Consider the following 22,126-nt stretch of genomic DNA (forward strand, 5'->3'; position numbering starts at 1 on the left):
GCAACATTATATCCACCCCTGCACCTTCGTCACAGGCTGGACTACCTGCAGTTAATAATTGCATAGCAGAAATGGAGAGGCATGTAGAATGCACATGTGGTGTACCTTGCCTGGCAGCAAAGGAACACTAAGGTAGTATCCCAGACAATTGTAGTATGCCCCTAGCAGTGGCAGCACAGTTTGCAATTAGAATAGCGTGGCAAAAATGGGCAGGTGGGTAGAATGCACGGGTGCTGTGGGTCAGTGGACAGCAAAGGAACACTAACTTAGTATTCCGGACACTTTTAGGATGCCCCAAAAAGTGTCAGCTCTCTGGGGAAGTAAAATAGCATGGTAGAATGCACGGGTGCTGTGGGTAAGAGGACAGCAAAGGAACACTAACTTAGTATTCCTGACACTTTTAGGATGCCCCAAAAAGTGTCAGCTCTCTGGGGAAATAAAATAGCATGGCAGAAATGGGCAGGTGGGTAGAATGCACGGGTGCTGTGGGTAAGAGGACAGCAAAGGAACACTAACTTAGTATTCCTGACACTTTTTGGATGCTCCAAAAAATGGGCAGGTGGGTAGAATGCATGGGTGCTGTGGGTCAGTGGACAGCAAAGGAACACTAACTTAGTATTCCAGACACTTTTAGGATGCCCCAAAAAGTGTCAGCTCCTTGGGGAAATAAAATAGCGTGACAAGAATGGGCAGGGGGGTAGAATGCACGGGTGCTGTAGGTAGCAGGGCAGGAAAGGAAGCCTCACTTTCTATCCCTGCTAATGAAAAAATGCAGCAAGGAATTGCCTGAGCTGAGGTAGCCAGACGCTGTTATCTAAAGCCTTACACAGCATTTGCACGGACCTGCCTAGCAGCTATGGCTATGAATGCCTGTAAATCAGTCCTGAAAAGGGCTGAAATAATCCTTATCCCTAAAGCACTGTGTAGATTGCACTGTATCTCTATAGCGCACCCAGCAGCAGCGGGAGCGGTGACTGTCACCTACAAGCAGCAGAGATATAATGGCGGTGACGGGGAAAATGACCACGTCTTATAAGGCAAGAACATGTGATATGCACAGCCTATGACACATGCCTGTGCTTGTCTGGCAAAAATCCACTTTGCAGTGTGTGTCTCTGTGATTTGCTGACAGCCTGGCCCACCCCACTGTACGCGCGGTTAGGGGAAAAAAAAAATGGCGATCGGCATTCTCTCAGCACTCAGCAGCAGCACTGATCTAAACTCCATCCCCCCGCATACTATACGCTGAATTTTGATAATAGCGTGATTCACAGTGACTCACACTATTACAATGAAAAGCCAGCTACTAACTAGCTAGGCTTTTTGTTGATCGAACCGTTCTAGAACGCTACTCGAACTGTCAAGCTTTTAGCAAAAGGCTCGAGTTCGTCGAACGTCTCGAACACCCCCAAAATCACTTGAACATGAAATTGGCAAACCTCGAGCCTCGAACATCGCTCATCTCTACACGGGACCTACAGGGCTACTTGTCACCGAGCCAGTGGTGTTTAGGATTACTGTGAATGGCCTGACCCGGATCCGTGGCCCCGTCGGCTACATCAAAGAGGGTGCAAGGTGACTGGTAGTAGGGGATGGGGGTTTGCTTTGCAGCGCCACCCGTGGTGCGCGGCAAGGAATTAGCCGAGCTGCAAAATGTTGCTCTCCACCGGGGCTGATGTTTATCGCAGCTCAGATAGTCCAGCTCCCCACAGGTGGAGCGAGCCCCAGGGAGGACGGTGGCGACGGGTGGGAAGGGCCAATGGTGCCGATGCGCGGGGCGGCGGCGCTGGCAATAAAAAGCTGAGACAGCGGTTGCGGTTCTAGGTCTTTTACTCACAGTTTGTGTGCTGAAGCCTCAGGGGCGCCACATATATATAGAACATAACAAAAAGCTAGGGGAAAAAGATACCCCATGCATGAATTTAAAAACAAAAATATTCAAAACATAAAAAATGTGGCTTACAATAGTGATAGAAACAAGATGCCTAAAGAAATGGAACAAAGCTGATGACCTCATTAAGTCCTCTAGGGACAAGGGTGTCTAAAGTGCTAATCCAGCGGACCTCACATTGGGCCAATTGTTTCTTGAAGTTACCTCCTCTGGAACCACAGTTAACAGTATCGATCCCCCGTATTTTCAGCAATGTAGAATTGCAAGCATGGTGCTGCTTCAAATGTCGGGGGAGGGTTTTGAGTAGAGTGTTATCATTCACAGTCCTGGCTGCCACGATATCGCGCACGTGCTCCCAACCCTAATGCGGAACTCACACTAGCTTTGCCTCACATAGATCAGGGAGCATGGGCATGTTCCATAATACACTACATGTGTGATGCTGCAAGTAATATACTTGCAGATGTCAAAATTCCTCGTGCCCTAAGAGAAGCAAAATGTGTTACTACGGACAATATTTGTGCAAGCCAATCAGTTGCCGCATTTAAAACACTCAAGGGTAGGACCACGGGTACTAAAGGGGTTCCAAATATCCAGCATGTAAGGGCTTCTCACTAATATGTCTTTCAGATTGCAAGCACGCCATGCTGTCATGAGTGGAGCTTCTTTCAAGATTCCTGAAAGCACAGGATACGATAAAAGAACCGGTCCTCCATAGGATATCTCGCATAGTATCCCATTCATGATTATTGGTCGCAATGAACCTCAATTCCGTATCAGCAGGGTATTTTTTAGATGCATAGGTGAGAAGCTTGGCCTTAGGTCCCCCCTTCACCTTCAAATAGCCCTTCTTGATATTTCTATTACTGTTCCCGGAAACCGAGCCCGAGATCAGCCGACTAAGCCTCAAACCTATTTCTCAGTGAGCAAAATCCATCTGAACCTTAGGACTTGTTCAGTCAAGGTGGCGTGGATGGTGGCGGGAGTATGGGCAGATGAGGCATGCAGAAGGACATTGACCAGGTGTCCATACAAAAACATCAGTTTGTATAAGGCGGTCAAAACCTACCTCAATTGTTGTGAATGTCGGGTGTGTGAGTGCTGTTTTGGAGCTCCCTCTGGTGGCCAGGAATGGTAGTGGAGCTAAGTCTGAGCCTGTGACTAAGACAGGTGTCGGCATTAATTGGGAATTAAGGACGTCCTATTGCAGACAAGCCTGGTGTATATAAGAGAGCACCTTTTGCCTTGCTGGTACCAGTTATAATTGAATTTTTCTCAGTCTGTGGACCTGGCTTGGAGTTCTGTCCTTACCTGTTTCCCTGTGCAAGTCTTCTGCAGATAAGTTTGTTATTTTTTTTTCCCCTAGCTTCCTGGTTTACACCTTAGGGTGTTTGTTTTTATTGTGTTTGTTTTGTATCTGTTTTCTTGCAGTTGAAGTGTTGTTTCTCTTGTGTGGTGAGCATGGGGGCTCCCCCTTTGCTAGCTCTGCTGCAAGAAAAGGGAGTTTCTCCCTGTCTAACTTGATTATATGCACTTTTGTATTTTTTTATTTTTTTTTGGTATTTTGTTCTCCTATTATTTACAAGAGTACCTGATATAGTGGGGGTGAGGTCATTAACCTCAAGGGCCATTTTTACTATCAGGAGATTGGTATTTTTCTGCAGGGATTTTTGTACTGTCCATAATCAGTGTCCTTTCCTTTGATTTGTATCTAGTTAGTCGGGCTTTGCCTTTGCTTATTCTATTTTTCCAATCTGTGTATCGTGTTTTCCTACATTACCGTAATCTTTATATGTCGGGGGCTATCTACTCCTTTGGGGACTTCTCTGAGGCAAGGTAGATTTCATCACTTCTATTATCTTTGAGGCGTAGCTAGTTTCTCAGGCTGTGACGAGGCGTCTAGGTGTTTAGGAATGCTCCACGGCTACTTCTAGTGTGGTCTGATAGTTAGGGGATTGCGATCAGTCCAGATTCCAGCTACTCTTGTTGTTCTTGGTGTTTTTTCACTAATGGGAGTTTTTTTGTAATCTTCCACGGTTACCGGATCATAACACTCAATTTTGATGTCCAAAATGTCAATGCATCTGCTTCTATGCCGTTATGTTAACCTGATGTTGAATTCATTAAAATTGAGCTGCTCCATAAAGTCCCCCAACTGCTCCGCTGTGCCCTGCCAAAAAAATCAAAATGTCATTAATATACCTAAGCCAGCACTGTGCATGGGTACTGGCCCCCATGCCCTCGTCACCGAATACCAACTTCTCTCAGTAGCCTAGGAAGATTTTGGTGTACAAGGGCGCTCAATCTGCGCCCATCACAGTGTCGGGTGTCTAAAGGTAATATTGATCTGTAAAAATGAAAAAATTATGGGTAAGGGCAAAGTGGAGTAGCTCAAGAACCAGTTGCCCCATCTAGCCACCCCGACCATTCATCCCAAGGAAAAAACAGACTGCTGCTAATCCATCCTCATGGTGGAGGCAAGTGTGATGCCCTGGCCTATCAGGTGGTCACAAGGGTGCCGTGCAATCTGCCCTTCTGCATGGTACCCGCTCCTCCTTGGTTACGGGTCCTGTCCCTTTGGTGTTGCTAAGAACAGGTATACACAAATACTAAGGAACACTCTGCACCACACCCACCAAACACCCATTGGGCAGCCTGAGGGGAATAGGGCCACCCAGATGGAGGGATGGTAGAAGGAGGGCCAGAAGTATCAGTAGTAGTAGAGAGTGTCGGTGAGCCGTGACAGGAAGAGGTCACGCTGCGGAGCTGGGCTCCTGTACCTTCCCAGGTGCCGGACGTTGGCCTGGACTGGAAGGAGCTGGAACCCCAGTCGCAGGGGGTAGTGGCAAGGGGCACGGTACTGCCATGGAGGGCAGTTTGGTGGCCTTGTGCTACAACCAGGCAGGGGCCAGGGCACGACGGGGTACGCAGACCCTAGGCTGGGAAGTAACTTTATGCAGCCCAGTAATTCACCCGACAAGGACGGAATCTTCATGAACTGCTCTCCACCCACTCTAAAATCGGGGTACTAGTGCAACGAGGGGGATAGGACTTCCCAAAACCGTCCAGAAAATCCCAAGCGTGAACCCTGAGAGCAATCTCACCCTGCTAGCCACGCAGGTGAGTGGGACCTGAGTAGTCTTAGGCAAAAGGGATCCACCAAGTGTAAACACAGTGCCAAGGGACAAGGCTTCAGATCAACCAGCAACGCCAAAAGGGCACGGACCCAGTGTGTTCGAACTAAGGTTGCAGGACATTCAAGACTTTGGTTTACCTGGTGTCGGTGTCAGCATCTCTGGACTGTGTGAGTACGATGTGCCCCTTTGCTTCTAACGGGTCCCCAGCCTACCAACACCAAGCCCTGGGACACCTTCCCCCTGCCCTTGGATGGGTTAACATCACTAGCTGCCATCCCATCACTCATGGGCACTCCCCCTCTCCCCTAAACGCAGCAGCGGTGGTATCCTGCTTTACCACAACCCGTGGGTGGCGTCATGAACACTATCCAATCCACCCATCACCCCCTTTTGTAAATACCTTTTCCCCCTTTTTTCATTTCGAGCGGCCGCACGACCCCTCCTCGGGTCCGGAGACCCCTCGAGACACTGTGGATCCGGATCTGAGCAGCTCGTCGGCTGTTGCGGGGGCGGCACACCCTCGAAAATCTTGGCATCACGAACAGGATGCGAGCAGGACCCAGTAACCTGGGTGACGTGCGCCTTGAAAAGTGAAGTCCGGGAGTCCAAAGCCTTTTTCCCGCGACGTCCGCCATTTTTCCACTGTTTTCGCGCCAAAAATGCCATCTTCCTCGTAAAGCCCGTGAAGCCGAAGCCCTGCCCTTTGTCCTCCTGAAACAGGAACCAGAAGTTCCCACCAACGGGCCACAGCGCGCGAAAGAGTGCTGGGAGAAAACTGAGTGGGTGTGCCTGAATGTAGCGAAACTGGAAGAGAAGCAGGGGTGCCAGGACTCTGCCATACTGTTCCTGGAGAACGCAAAGTCAAGATGGCGGAGTGGAGCTGGTCACCGGAACATGCTGTTCCCGGGACCGCAACTTGTATTGAAGAAGAAACCGAGCAGCTGTGCAGAAGAATGCGGACGCAGTTCCTGTTCATATTGAATCACTGGAGGGAAGAGATGAGGAGTCTGGCGGTGGCGGTGCGAGCCCGTGAGATCGAAATCCCACGTGAAGAAAGGGTAAGCGGTTACCCAGTCCCTGATGATTACCTTAATCCGGCCATTGCGGCTGAGGGATCCGGTCCGCCCCCGCTTGTGGCAACCTCTCCACCATCACCTACCACTAGAGATGAGCGAACCTCTTGAGGCTCGAATTCGGTTCGGTTTGTCGAATGGAGACCGCGTTAGAGTTCGGTTCGGCGACCCGTTCGACGAACCTCTCGAACCCCATTGAAACCAATGGGAGGCAATCACAAACACATAAAACACATTAAAAATGTACACATACAGTTAAGAAACATTGCCATAACACTTACCTGTCCCCGCGATGCGTCCTGCACTCTGTCTCCTGCCGCTTTTCCTTCCGATAATCGCTGCGTCCTCCCGGTAATCAGCACTGATGATAGGACCTATCGTGACATCAAAATAGCCATGTGATCAGTCACGTGTCTATTATCTCATTGGCTACAGACTGGTCACATGGCTTTGACATCATGTCCTGTCCTAGGTCCTGTCAGTGCATCTCTCCAGTACACGGTGATCGTTTGTGTATCTCTGTGTACCGGAAACATGCTCTGGCACACGGTCAACTCCCCGTTCTGCTTTCCCGTTCCGTTATTCACCGGTTGCCACAGCTGGTCAATGACGGAGATCACCGTTGCTATGGTAACCCGTCTGTCAGTGGTGACATCACCGCTTACAGCCAGCAGCACTGATCACTCATGGAGTGAAAAGACTGCACGGGAGCAGCAGCGTCTTTCTCCCATGCAGTGCTGTCTGATGTAGCAGAGCTGCATGGGTTGAAAGAGAAAGAAGACAGAAGACCATGGATCGTGGAGGGCTGACAGGGAGTAATAAACATGGAGTCTCTAAGTGTGTCTGTGTATTTATTTCTATTAAAGTATTTTTTCTCTGAGTGGTGTGTTTTTTAACCCTTTATTGGAGATTCTTAATGGCCGGGTCAAACTTGCCTGACATTAAGAATCTCTGGCTTAATACTAGCTAGTAAAACAATCTAGTATTAACTCATAATTACCCAGCGAGCCACCGTCCCCAGGGCAGCTGGAAGAGTTGGATACAGCACCAGATGATGGCACTTCTATGAAAGCGCCATTTTCTGGGGCGGCCGCGGACTGCAATTCACAGCAGGGGCGCCCAGAAAGCTCGGGCTAACCTGTGCTGCGGATCCAATCCCCAGCTGCTTAGTTGCACCTGGGTGGACACAAAAATGGGGCAAAGCCCACGTTGTTGTTTTTTTATTAATTATTTCATGAAATTCATGAAATAATTTAAAAAGGGCTTCCCTATATTTTTAGTTCCCAGATGAGTACAAATAGTCAGCTGGGGGTTGGGGGCAGCCCCTACCTGCCTGCTGTACCTGGCTAGCATACAAAAATATGGCGAAGCTCACATTTTTTTTGTAGTTTTTTTGGCAAAAAAAATAAATGCTTCCCTGAATCTTCCATTGCCAGTGAAGGTAACACCAAGCAGTGGGGGTAGTAGCTGCTTGGGTTACCCTTAGCTAGCAATACAAAAAATGCAGCGGGAGCCCATATATATTTTTTTAAATTATTTATTTAAATAACTAAAAAAAAAAAATGGGCTTCCCTGTATTTTGATTGCCTGACATCACAGTGCTGTAAAAAAAATCATTAAAAAAATGATGTAGCGCTCCGCGGTATTTTTGATTCTCAGCGCAGATAAAGCAGACAGCTCTGGGTTGCCACCCCCATCTGCTTGGCGTTACCTTGGCTGGCAATCAAAATACAGGGAAGCCCATTAATTTTTTTAATTAAAAAAAGAGTTAAAAAAAATGACGTGGGGTCCCCCCATTTTTGATAGCCAGCTAGGGTAAAGCAGACGGCTGTAGCCTGAAAACCACAGCTGGCAGCTTTACCGTGGTTGGTAATCCAATGCAGAGGTCACCCCAGGCTCTTTTTTTATAATTATTTTATAAATATTAATAATTACAAAAAAAGTAGGGTCCCCCCCTAAATTGGATCACCAGCCAAGGTAAAACGGACGGCTGTGGTCTGGTATTCTCAGGGTGGGAAGGTCGATAGTTATTGGCCCTTCACAGCCTAAAAATAGCAGGCCGCAGGCGCCCCAGGAGTGGCGCATCCACTAGATGCGCCAATCCTGGTGCTTCATCCCAGCTCATCCTGTGCCCTGGTGCAGTAGCAAACGGGGTAATAATTGGGGTTGATACTAGCTGTAAGGTCACCTGACATCAAGCCCAGCAGTTTGTGATGTAATGGCGTCTATCTGATACCCGACATCACAAACTGTCAGTACTAACAAAACAAATAGACAAAAAAAAAATGTATTTGAAAAAACACTCCCCAAAACATTCCCTCTTTTACCAATTTATTGTAAGGAAAAAAATAAGGGGGTCCCACGTCGACTCTGGATCGTCTAGAATATGGGGGGGACACGCTCAGGAAATGTATCCCCCATTTTCTAGGAGTGCAGACCCTCCATGTGAGGAGTGTGTGAATCTGCACCCACTCTCCCCGGGTGCACAGCAGCAGGGTCCATGTTGTAACTGTTGCTACCAAAGCTGCAGAGCCCTACTCATGAGGTAAGGTCATGCCTAATCAGGAGAACTATTCTACATTTCCAAATATTGGTATTTGCTGATATTATTGCTATTCCACCTACTATATATTGGGGATAGGATCTTGGAGATGAAATACCCCTTTAAGTCCAGTTATCCAGCTGAATGAATACTAAACAACAGAGCTCGCTATTTAGATGTGTATTCTTGTGGCGTATAACGGACTCTCATTTTGGTAGTCGTTCAGAAGGGCAACTATAAAATCAAATACCTCCATTTGGAAATGTAGTATAGCTCTCCTGATCAACTATGTTCCTTACCTCATGAGCAGAGCATTGCAGTAGCTTACAGATGCATGGTTACCACCACTCACTGTGTCTGAACACAGGAAGCTGAGCTGACAGCCACTCTGTGCATGCGGCAGCGTCTATTGTGAAGGAGGGGGCTGCGGGGGATCAACACTGCACAGGTACCGTGGGACACCGGGGAACACCAGGGGAGTTATAGGAGGTGACCTGGCAGGGCCTGGGGAGGAGTTTTCTGTCGCATGTGTCATGGCACATGCGACAGAAATCAGAGGAGTAGGGTGAATGCGGCCAGCGCGCTGCTGTGCGCGCGGCCATCTTGGATTTCAGGGAGGAGGTCAGGGGCACTTTGGCGACACCGGGGGACCAGAGGGGACTGGGGAGGAGATTTATCTTCCATCTGACATGTTTGTTCATGCCAGATGGGAGATAAATAATTTTTTACCGGCGCTTTCATTTACTGTAACATGATCATTGGTATACGGTATATACCGGTGATCATGTGAGCAGGGACCGGAAAAAACGGCCAGAATCATGATCTCCAGGGTCTCAGCTACCCCCTGAAACCCCAGAGATTTTCTGACGCTGGGGGGCGCTATTCACTTATTTCTGCCTGCTCTTTATAAACGGCAGATCAGAATAAGGCTACATTCACACGACCGATCCGTTTTTTTCACGGGTGCATCCGTGTGGCATCTGTTTCCGTTCCGTATACGGTCCGTATGTCATCCGTGTGCCTTCCGTTTTTTTTGCGTACTGGAAAAAAACTGAAAGAGGGAAAATACATAAATTTACCCAGGATCCATAGCTTCAACCTACATGAGGAAGTCACATGTTCACTCCAGTGCCATTTTCTACTGCTTTTCACAGCGTAGAGCGCTCTGGTGATTTTCTTGTGCTTGTACACTTCATATCAGTCTTTTCTGTCATTATAATGTCAGAAAGACACAATGTCCCACTCTTCTGCATTTTGTAATTTTGCACCCTTTGGTGCCTTTCGTGTGGCACTAAGGGGTGCTTAGCCTTGTATTTAGCCAAAAAAAAAATACATTTTAAAAAAAAATGACGTGGGGTTCCCCCTATTTTTGATAGCCAGCTAGGGTAAAGCAGATGGCTGCAGCCTGCAGACCACAGCTGGCAGCTTCACCTTGGCTCGTAATCCAAAACTGAGGGCACCCCACGCTGTTATTTTAAATTTAAATAAATAATTAAAAAAAAAAAACACATGAGGGTCCCCCCAAAATTGGAGCACTAGCCAAGGTAAAGTGGACAGCTGGGGTCTGATATTCTCAGACTAGGGAGGTCCATGGTTATTGGACTCTCCCCAGCCTAAAAGTAGCAGGCCGCAGCCGCCCCAGAAGTGGCGCATCCATTAGATGCGCCAATCCTGATGCTTCGCTCCAGCTCAACCCGTTGCCCTGCTGCGGTGGCAAACGGGGTAATATATGGGGTTAATACCAGATGTGTAATGTCACCTGGCATCAAGCCCTGGGGTTCATGATGTCAGGCGTCTATCAGATACCCGACATCACCAACCCAGTCAGTAATAAAAAAAAAAATAGACGAAAACACATTTTTATTTGAAAACACACTCCCCAAAACATTCCCTCTTTCACCAATTTATTAGAAAGAAAAACAAATCCAGGTCTGGTGTAATCCAAGGCGATCCCACCACGATCCATACCATAGTCAATGTTCCAGTCAATGAAGAACCGAATGTTCCATATTGACTGGGAGAGCAATGCAGTGACCTGAGCTAACATCAATAGGTCAGCCCAGGTCACTGCAGGGCATGACAAGTGCTGCTGTCAGGAGGTTAGCGAGGCACATTACCTGCGGTGATCGCTGCACTCCTGACAGCAGAGCTGTCACTGAGTTCAATGACCACCGCCTTCACAACCAAGTATCGCGGGAGCCCGTGATGTCACCGCTAGTGACAGTCTCGGGTCGGCAGCGAGAGGAGATGTGACAAGCGGCGGCCATGGAAGACAGTGACAGTGCTGACGTCGGGAGGGCAGGACTTCATCACCGCAGGTAAGGAACTTCACTAACCTCCTGACGGCAGCGCTTGTCATGTCCGCGGCTGCTGTCACTGCAGTGTGGGCAGCTGTGGACACCATACAGTGCGAGTATATGCTGACACTGCAGTGACAGCAGCCACGGGCACCGTACCGTGCGGGCATATGCTGACACTGCAGTGACAGATGCCACGGACACCGTACAGTGCGGGCATATGCTGACACAGCAGTGACAGCAGCCGTGGGCACCGTACAGTGCGGGCATATCCTGACACTACAGTGACAGCAGCCGCACTGAGCGGGCAGCCACGGGGCTGGAGCTGGAGCGGGACACAGACTGCAGAGGCATCCCACGGAAGTACTTCTGTGTGGCTTTCGGAGATTTTTGCACACGTAACCAGGGTAAACATCGGGTTACTAAGCAAAGCGCTTTGCTTGGATATCCGATATTTACCTTAGTTATCAGCTTACCGCAGGCTGCCAGCGATGGCTCCCTGCACACTGTAGCTGTGAAAAGCAACGCTTTTGGTGATCGAACCGTTCTCGAACGTAACTCGAACTGTCGAGCTTTTAGCAAAAAGCTTCAGTTCGAGTTCGATCTTGAGCACCCCCCAAAATCACTCAAACATGAAATTGGCGGACCTCGAACCTCGCTCATCTCTCAACTCTACCTACCACGTCCTCGGCGGACGCCGAGCTGCCATCACCCATCCCAGCAGCGGGAACCTGCAGTATTCTTATGTGAAGCTTCAGCAGCAACCCCGATGTCTACCGTCATCCCAGTCACATTAGCGGTCACCCGGACCCCGGCCAGACCAGACCCGACTGCATCATCGAGACCGTCCTCAGAGGCGGAGCACCCGAGCCCTGCAACACCGGCTGCGGAGCAGTCAGTTTTTCTGCCTACAGCAGCGGGAGTGGGACCTTCCAGTCAATCAGTTCCACTACCGCGTGACATCCTGACGGCTGTTGGGGCCGCACGAGTCCAGTTCAAGCCAGAGTCAGCTAGGGAGCGGAGGACGGACGCCGACGCCCCCTACTGGGAGTGACACAGCCAAGAGTTACAGCAGGAGATCGTCACCAAAGATCGGCGACGACGGGAGCTTGCAGCCCGCAACAGAGCTGAAAAGGAGCAGGTGAGGAGCGCTGCTTCACGAGTCAAAGGGCCACGGTGCAGTGGTCTTGTGGATCATTTTGACCCCGAGCAGGGATGGGGTTTTATCCGTGAAGCAGGCCATACAGCAGGGGTGTTTTTGTCCCGTCGGGACGTGTCCTCGCATCTGCCTTGGAAGCACCCCGCACGTAATTTGGAGCCTGAAGAAATGGTCACTTATACCCGACACTGCGGGGAACGGGGCTGGGATGCCCTAGAGGTGACAAAGCATGTGATGTTTGAGGAAGGGTATGTGTCGGCAGAGGTAGCACGCAGCTGCAAAGAGGCGTGTCTACGAGACCCGACCATCTACTATTAAAAGTGTTAATACTGTAAAAGTTAACGATGCCATAGAATTGTTAGGTATCGGTACTTTTGTTTGTTGTTTTTCACAGTTTGTTGTTTTTCATATAGAAACAGCTAGAAAATGAGTGCTTTAATGAAACGGCTTTAAATTAAACGGGAAAGTAACCTGATTTTCCTCTAGATTTGCTACAAGTGTACACTGGTACATGGACTTTGCCAATTTTTCAAGGACTTCGTTGTTTTAATAGTTAAGTAAAAATGGACCACAGTCACAGGACTGGCGTGACCAACACAAACTTGTGTCTTATACATAATTGCACCTCCTGTGCCACAAGAGTCGTCTGACACATCCCGGGACCTTAACCCGGTAAAGGACCCACCTTAGGTTTCAAGGGGGAACAGGTTGTTTGGGTGGGGGGTTATTGGGATCCGGGACGTTGGGACTGGATTGTCGCAGAAAGGGACCGCAACGGGGTAGGTTGGGTCCCCGCTGCCATCACAACCGGTGGCGTCCCCCTGTTGACAGATGAACTAAAAAAATGTTGCAACATTAAAGTAAAAGTGCCTCCCTCATTAGGGAAGAACCTGTTAATAAATGTTAATAATGTTAACCTTTTCATTTTTTAGTTTAATAGATGCTTGGAGTCCTGTAGCTCGCGAACGAGCTACGTTTAACCAAGGGGGAATGTGACGCCTTGGCCTATAAGGTCATCACAAGGGTGCCGTGCAATCTGCCCTTCTGCATGGTACCCACTCCTCCTTGGTTTCGGGACCTGTCCCTTTGGTGTTGCTAAGAACAGGTATACACAAATCCTGAGGAACACTCTGCACCACACCCACCAAACACCCATTGGGCAGCCTGAGGGGAATAGGGCCACCCAGATGGAGGGATGGTAGAAGGAGGGCCAGAAGTGTAAGTAGTAGTAGAGAGTGTCGGTGAGCCGTGACAGGAAGAGGTCACGTTGCGGAGCTGGGCTCCTGTACCCGTCCCAGGTGCCGGACGTTGGCCTGGCCTGGAAGGAGCTCGAACCCCGGTTGCAGGAGGTAGTGGCAAGGGGCACGGTACTGCCACGGAGGGTAGTTCTGCGGCCTTGTGCTACAACTGGACAGGGGCCAGGGCACGACGGGGTACGCGGACCCTAGGCTGGGAAGTAGCTTTATGCAGCCCAGTAATTCACCCGACAAGGACGGAATCTTCATGAACCGCTCTCTATCCACTCCAAAATCGGGGTACTAGCACAAAGAGGGGGATAGGACTTCCCAAAACCATCCAGAAAATCCCAAGCGTGAACCCTGAGAGCAAGCTCACCCTGCTAGCCACGCAGGTGAGCGGGACCCGAGTAGTCTTAGGCAAAAGAGATCCACCAAGTGTAAACATAGTGCTAGGGGACAAGGCTTCAGAACAACCAGCAATGCCAAAAGGGCACGGACCCAGCGTGTTCGAACTAAGGCTGCAGGACATTCAAGACTTTGGTTTACCCGGTGTCGGTGTCATCTCTGGACTGTGTGAGTACGTTGTGCCCCTTTGCTTCCAACGGGTCCCAAGCCTACCATCACCGAGCCCCAGGACACCTTCCCCCTGCCCTTGGAGGGGATAACATCACCAGCTGTCATCCCATCGCTCCCAGGCGCTCCCTCTCTCCCCTAAATGCAGCAGCGGTGGTATCCTGCTTTACAACGACCCGTGGGTGGCGTCACAAACACTATCCAATCCACCCATCACCCAATTGTGTAAATACCTCTTTCCCCCTTTTTCATTTTGAGCAGTTGCGTGACCCCTTGAGCCACTGCAGATCCAGATCCGAGCAGCCCGTCGGCTGTCGCGGGAGCAGCACACAAGTATAGAGACTCTCTACATCAGCCGTAACAATCAACATGTCCTCCTCCACAAAGATGCGGTCAATCCTGTTGAGGAAGTCCGTTGTGTCCTTAACATAAGAGGAGAGTGTATCGACAAGTGGTTTTAAATAGTGGTCTCTTAAATTATATATAGGTTCACAAAGCCCCTCCATGCTAAACACAATCAGACACCCAGGCGGATTGACAGCATCTTTGTTGATCTTGGGAAAGAGTTAAAAAGTGAGTGTTCCGGAGGTCTTGTGGAAAAGACCATCAAAGATTTTCTGTATTATAATTGCCTTCTCCAGTGACGCCTCCAGGATACAAGACAGTTCTTTAGAAAAGGTGGTAACAGGGCTATGTGAGAGCTTACTATACATGTCCCTGTCCCTCAACTGTCTCATGGCCTCCCTTTCATGCTTATCTGCTGCCCAGATCACCACGTTGCCCCCTTGTCTGCTGCCTTAATGGCTATGTCTATTAAAAAACCTTCCTAAAAACACACATTTATTAATAAATATTAAAATCCAAGACAATAGCAGATTATTCAAGCAAGAGTTATTCCAAAGGGAGACAAACTCACTAGTGCACAGATGAGGGAGAAGAGCTAACAAATGCCCTATAATGAAAGCCTCCCTCCTGTAAACTACTTAACAGCAGAGGTCGGCACCCTACAGTGCACCCTATATAGTCGATATGGCGCCCCTACTCGTTGATGACTTTGCCTTACCTCTCCTGACTCGCCCTGACTAAATAGAAAAAGTGCTCGTGTCTATTTATAAATTGCCAAATAGTGTTTACTTGGCATTACGGTCTTTGAGTAGAGATGTGTTTTGATGTTTTTTTTCCCAGAAGATGCAGATTTGGTGCAGGAATTTGGTGTAATAAAATTCAGGACCAAATCTGCATCTCCTGGCAAAACAAACTCAGTTTAGGTGCACCCAAACTGCAATTTCTTTTTTTTCCCAGGAGATGCAGATTTGGTGCAGAAATGTCTGCATCAGATTTTTGCACCAAATTTATATCTAATGGCAGAAAACCGCACCAAAATGGCTTCAAAACATGTTTTTTGTGCAGTTTTCTGCCAGGAGATGAAAAATGTTTGCTGGAATTTATACATCAAATTTCTGCACCAAATCTGCATCTCCTGGTAAAAAAACTGCATCAAATCCACATCGCGTTTTAAAGAAGTTTTTTGCCAGGAAATGTATTATTGGTGCAGGAATTCGATGTATAAATTCCAGCACCAATTCTGCATCTCTTGGCAAAAAAACTTCAGCCAGGAGATGCCGATCTGATTGAGCTCAATGAGTTCACCTGAGGTGAGGTTACGTAGTTGCTTTGATTTTCCCCCTCGACCATGACAGCACCACCTGAGAGAGAGGTCCGCCCCTTCAGGACAGGAAACCCACTGAAATAAAAAGGCGGTACCTCTCCACCGCATCAGTTTAGGTTTCCTGTCCCGACGGGACACCCACGTATCGCTGTCCCATGCCTGGCTCGGTGTGGAAGCCGGGTCTCTTACCTAAAGCCGGTGTCCGGGCTTGGAAGCACCCCTCCACGGTCTCAGACCCATGGAGCGGAGAGGAGCGACCTGGAGCTGGAGCTCGGCCGACGTCGCTCCAGGACTAAGCGCATGCACGGCTGCCACTGTAAGGCTTGTCCCTGCCGTGCTGCACGCTGGAGCGAAGACCGGAAGTGACGCGGAGACATGCGCGGTGCGGACAGGTAGCTACTGTCTGAGCATGCGCACCCGGATCCAAGATAGCGCTGCCCATGGACCAGCGGTGATTCTTAAACCGACCAGGAACATGAGTATGATCTCTCCAGAATGGACGGCGATTCAACCCGCAGTGGTGAGCAGCAGCCTGCTTCACCTGCACGCACCTGGCAGACGTCGGCATGCAAATCCAGGGCCACCCGTTCACCCCGCAGCGGTGAGCGGCAACCTGCTTCTCCTGCACGCAGCACCCGGCAGACGTCAGCGTGCAAATCCAGGACCACCCGGTCCGGCGGAGGAAGCGGTCGGTCGGGCAGTCCCAGGAGGGATAGATCCAAGGACAAGGTTCAGCCATCGGATCCGGTAGTACTTCTTGCGTCAGGGGGTGAGTGGATCTTCGTGGTCAGTAGGGTGTTAAAAGCCCCTTTTTTGTTTTCTTGCCCCCCTTTCCTTAGGCATCTAGAAAGTGCGCATCAAAGAAGAAACATAAAGAATGTGCTATCTGTCAGTCATCCTTGGCCCCAGATTATGCCAAAGCTCTGTGCGCTGCCTGTATCCAGCAAACCCTTGCAAAGGAAGGGCCTGGGTTGGCAGCAGAATTGAGAGACATCATCGGAGCGGAGGTGCAAAACTCCCTGAAGTCGCTCAAGGGTCATAAGAAATGCAGGATGTCTCACCGTTCCCCCCTACTAGAGGTTTCAGGCCTGAGTTCGGGATCTTCAGCCTCCTCTGCGGCTGACACGTCTGACTCAGACTCTTCCTCCTCCTCTTCGGATGATGGGGGTAGGCCCTGCTTTTCAGCTGCTTCAGGGAGCGGCGGCGTTTATGCCAGACGCCTCTATTGACTCCCTCAAGCTCCTTGCGAGGTCGGCGGGCCTCTCTAACTCAGCGTGAAGGGCTCTTTGACTGAAGAATTGGAGGGTGGATACCCAATCCAAGGGTCGCCTCTGTGGAATGCCGTGTGAAGGAACTTACCTCTTCGAATCTAGTCTGGATGACCTCCTTACCAAGGCGTCAGATAAAAAGCAAGGGTTTCCAGTCGTCCCAGGTCCGTCCACGGGAAACCGGCCCTTTCGGAGGCGCCAATACTTTGGCAAAGGGTCACAGAAACCGCAGGACCGTTGGAAGGATCGCGGGAAGAGATCCTCAGGGTTCCTCTTTGGTAAACACCCTGATGGCAAACGTAAGCCTGCACAATGACGCCGGGTGTCCGGTTCCTTACAGCCTGGAAGAGAATCTCGGCCAACCAATGGCTGCTTCAGCTGGTGTCAACTGGGCTGAGGTTGGAGATCACTTCGCCCCCTCAGGGGTCTTTCGTTATAACATCCCTACGGTCACCGGTCCAGCAACAGGCACTGCAGGCAGAAGTAAGCTCCCTGCTGGAGAAGAGGGTCATTCAGGAAGTTCCCAGGGGTCAGGAATGGGGGGTTCTATTCCCCCCTTTTCCTGATTCAGAAGCCCGACTCCACCTTTCGCATGATTATCAATCTGAAGAACCTGAATCGCCATCTCGTGGAACGGTCCTTCAAGATGGAATCCATAAAATCTGCCATTCGCCTGCTCTTTCCGGATTGTTTCATGGTCATCCTCGACTTAAGGGACGCATGTCACATCCCTATTTATCAACCCCACCAGCAGTTCCTGAGGTTTTTACTCTTCATGCAGGGCAGTTTAAGACACTTCCAATTTTCAGCGCCGCCATTCGGGCTTTCTATGGCCCCAAGGATCTTTACCAAAGTGATGGCGGAGGTTATGGCCCACATCAGGGAACAGGAGGTTTTGATCATTTCAAACATCGACGACTTTCTGCTGGTGGGCCGCTCGGTGGACCACTGTTCCCACATATTGTCCAGGGTCACCGTCATCCTCCATGGCCTGGGATGGATGGTAAACTGGGAGAAATCCAGAATACAACCTTTGCAGCGTCAACTCTTCCTGGGCCTCATCCTGGATTCCACCAGCCAATTGTGTCAGCTCCCTACAGAAAAGGTCACCAAAATAAGGTCTTTGATCACCTCCATACAGGCCCATCCTCGCTTGACCTTACGCACAGCCATGTCAGTGTTAGGTTCCCTGACCGCCTGCATCCCGGGGGTGACATGGGCACAATTCTATACCAGGGTACTGCAGTGGGAGTTACTCCGGTTTCAGCAGAGATTCGGTCACTGTTTGGAGAACAAACTGTCCCTGTCCTGAGATGCCTTGGCCTCAATGCGATGGTGGCAGGACACCTCCCATCTCCTGCAGGGGGTCCCTTGGTGCCCCCACATCTCAGACACTATGGTCACCGACGCCAGTTGCTGGGGGTGGGGGGTGCATCTTCGGCATCGAGGCGTTCAGGGCCCCTGGGACGCTCAGATGGGTTCCCGCTCCTCCAATTTCAGGGAACTCATGGTGGTGTTGAAAGCCTTAGAAGCATTTTTGCCATCCCTGTACGAGCGCCAGGTGCTGATCCTTTCAGACAACAGGGTGACGGTGGCGTATATCAACCATCAGGGGGGGACCAGGTCCCGGGCACTGCTGTCCCTGTCCCTTCGGATTTTTCAGCTGGCAGAACACAATCTATTGTCCCTCACGGCACTTCATATACGGGGGGCAGAGAACGAGGAGGTGGACTTCCTGAGCAGGCACCGCCTCAGCCAGGGAGAATGGCCCTAGACTCGGGGATCTTTCGTCTCATCTGTCGGCGATGGGGGACACCCGAGCTGGACTTGTTCGCGACCAGGGCGAATTGGAAAGTGGACGGGTTCTGCTCCCTCAACCCCAGGGATCATCCGATAGCAGTAGATGGCCTTCAGATTTCGTGGTCCTGGGGCCTCCTGTACGCATTTCCTCTCCTAGTACTTCTGCCCTCTGTCCTCCGGAAGATCAGGGAAGACCGGGCTACCATCATTCTCATTGCCCCCTTCTGGCCCAAACGGGCCTGGTTCTATTGGCTTCGGAGTATGTCTCTGGCCGCTCCCTGGCTTCTTCCGGATGACCGGCCTCTCCTCAGCCAAGGCCCAGTTCATCACCCCCCGGACCCGGCTCTCCATTTGACGGCCTGGCTTTTGAAAGGCGACTGTTGACTGACAGGGGGTTCTCCCCAGGACTGGTGGATACCCTTCTCGGTAGTAGGAAGCCAGTGACTACGGCCATATATGGGCGGGTGTGGAAACGTTTTCTCCTCCAGACTGGCGTTCGGGCGGAGGACCCCCCTCCCATCCCGTCCATACTCGAGTTCCTCCAGAAAGGGGTGGAGTTGGGTCTCTCCACCAGTACCCTCAAGATGCAAGTCTCAGCCCTAGGGGCTTTGTTTAATCTCAGCCTCGCACAGGATAGATGGGTGGCTAGGTTTATTTGCTCCCGGGCTAGGGCAGGGCCGGCGCGTACTCCCTGCGTTCTCCCTTGGGACCTTAACCTTGTCCTTGACGCCCTCACGGAGCCACCCTTTGAACCTTTGGGGGAGGTTTCCTTGAAGCATTTAACCCTGAAGGTTTTTCTTCTAGTTGCCCTCACATCGGCTAGGCGGGTGAGCGACCTCAAGGCGTTGTCGATAGTTCACCCCTACCTACAAGTCTTGGGGGATAGAGTGGTGTTACGCACTGATCCGGGATATCTTCCTAAGGTAGCAAGTCCCTTCCACCGTACCCAGGAGATTGTACTCCCCTCCCTGTGTGACCCCCTGCACAATGCTAAAGAGGCCAGGCTCCACACTCTGGATGTCAGGAGGGCCCTGGTCACATACCTCGATAGGACTAGTGAATGGAGGAGGGCTCAGTCACTGTTCATCAATTTCCAGGGGGCTTCTAAGGGCAAGGGGGCTACAAAATCTACCCTTGCTAGATGGATTAGGGAGGCTATCTCCCTTGCATACTTGGCCAAGGACACTCCTCCTCCCAGGAGGGGATCAGGGCGCATTCCACTAGATCTGTCTCTACCTCTTGGGCGGAAAGGGTGGATGCCTCCATTGAGCAGATCTGTCGAGCGGCTACTTGGTCATCCCCTTCTACTTTCTTTCACCATTATAGACTGGACCTATCCTCCACAACTGACCTGTCCTTTGGGAGATGGGTGTTACAGGTGGTGGACCCTCCCTAAGGTGGTAGATCTCTATAAATCTCTCAGGTGGTGCTGTCATGGTCGAGGGGAAAAAGTCTTAGTTACTTACCGGTAACGGAATTTTCATGAGCCCATGACAACACCCTTAGTTCCCCCCCTATTCACTGGTTGTGGTCACCCTTCGGGGAATGTTAGTGTTAGTGGTGTTATCCTTATCCTCCTCTTCTTTTGGTGGCGGTTGATTAACCTTGTTGGGCGTGCCTCTCATGCTCTGTAAACCAACTGATGCGGTGGAACGGTACCGCCTTTTTATTTCAGTGGGTTTCCTGTCCTGAAGGGGCGGACCTCTCTCTCAGGTGGTGCTGTCATGGGCTCATGAAAATCCCGTTACCGGTAAGTAACTAAAAATATGCAAATCCTCATCACCATCTATAATAATGAGGTCTACAGATGCCCTACGTAGGGACAATCCATAGCCAGCACCTACTCCATAGCAATAATGAAATACAGGAGAACGGGAGTACAATATAGTGCAAAATTCTAACAAATATTTATTAAACAAAATGACAGTGAAGACATACACAAGGAAAAATGGCCATGATTAAAAGGGTGTTAAAAACAGCATGGGAGGGGAGAAACCCCTGGGGGTGTGGAAACACTGATGTTGACAATATGCAGGCACCCATATACAATAGATATAACATTAGTATATATAAATACGTATGAAACTAAGATTAGTACAAAAATCCCTAAGTGGGACAATATACGGTCTGAACAGTGTGTAACTCATGAACACCAGAATGAGAATATATACAATAGTACCTAAACAAGTAAATCCTGTTGTCCAGAGAGTATACACCAGGGGAATGCCTAATAAAGTGCTGAGTGCAACAGGAAAGTGCCCCAGTGCAGGGGATCCCCCCATGAGAAGGCCCCCAAATCTTCCTACGTACGTTTCGCCAAATAATTTTAAAGATCCATGTGGCTGAGGCTTCATCAGGGAGAAGAGGCGATGTTACCGGCATCCAAAACAGGGATTTTTAAACTGCCCGCTCATTTCCCTACTTTCCACACGTGACGCATGATGCGGTCAGGCCCACCCCATCAGCAACGCGAGTGCCGTCAGGCAAGGGAGCGCACGAACGGGAACAGGGATGCGTCACCCATATCCCACGCATGCGCACCCGCCAGCAATGACAGCGGTCGCATCAGTAAGTGGGAGGGCCCAACCACACCACGCGTACAGGGGGAGGCACACAGGGAAGAGAGGAGACCAGACAGAAGGTACCAATCATATGGCTGTAAGGGGTGGAGTATAATCATGTACTCAAGGGGAATGAAAATGAATTTCCACATCAAAACATGATAATCATGTGAAGCAATATAAAATCCAATTCGCATAGGTAATCCTCATAGGACAGTAAGAAAGTCCAATAGTCCGTTGTGCAAATTCACATAGAAAATCCTCATGGAGAAGAGAAAGGTCCAGTAGTCCATTGTAGTTGGAATACATGATACAGATGGTTCCACGATAAGGGAAGGGAAGGGGAAAATGTTCCTCAGCTCCACCATTTTTCATTATCTCGTATGGAAAATCAAGAGGCACCACCTAATTATGGATATGAACAAATATATATATTTAAAATGATGCGGGCAAGATATGACAAGTTTTTGGACAGCCGGTTAAAAGGAGCTAGCCATGCATATAACAATAAGTAGAACAAGATAGATATTTTAGAGGTTAATATTGAATAATAAAATTAAAAACAGCACACTGATAGTGGTGAATGGAATCAAAAAGAGGGGAGAAAGTTGAGAAGGACCCCCTACAGGAATGGAACAAAGCTAATCACTTCATTGAGTCCTTTAGGAACAAGAGTGTCCAAGGTACTAATCCAACGCGTCTCACACTGGGCTAACTTTTTCTTAATATTGCCCCCTCTGGAACCACAACTAACCATATCAATCCCTCGAATCTGGAGAAGTGTGGGATCACAGGCATGATGTCGCTTAAAGTGACGGGGGAGGGTTTTTAACAGCGTCCAGTCCTCTACTGACGCGATTGCCACGATATCATGCACATGCTCCCTGATCCTAACACGGAGCTCACGTGAAGTCAGCC

The sequence above is a fragment of the Anomaloglossus baeobatrachus genome, chromosome 7 (assembly GCF_048569485.1).
Source record: "Anomaloglossus baeobatrachus isolate aAnoBae1 chromosome 7, aAnoBae1.hap1, whole genome shotgun sequence".
Lineage (NCBI taxonomy): Eukaryota > Metazoa > Chordata > Amphibia > Anura > Aromobatidae > Anomaloglossus > Anomaloglossus baeobatrachus.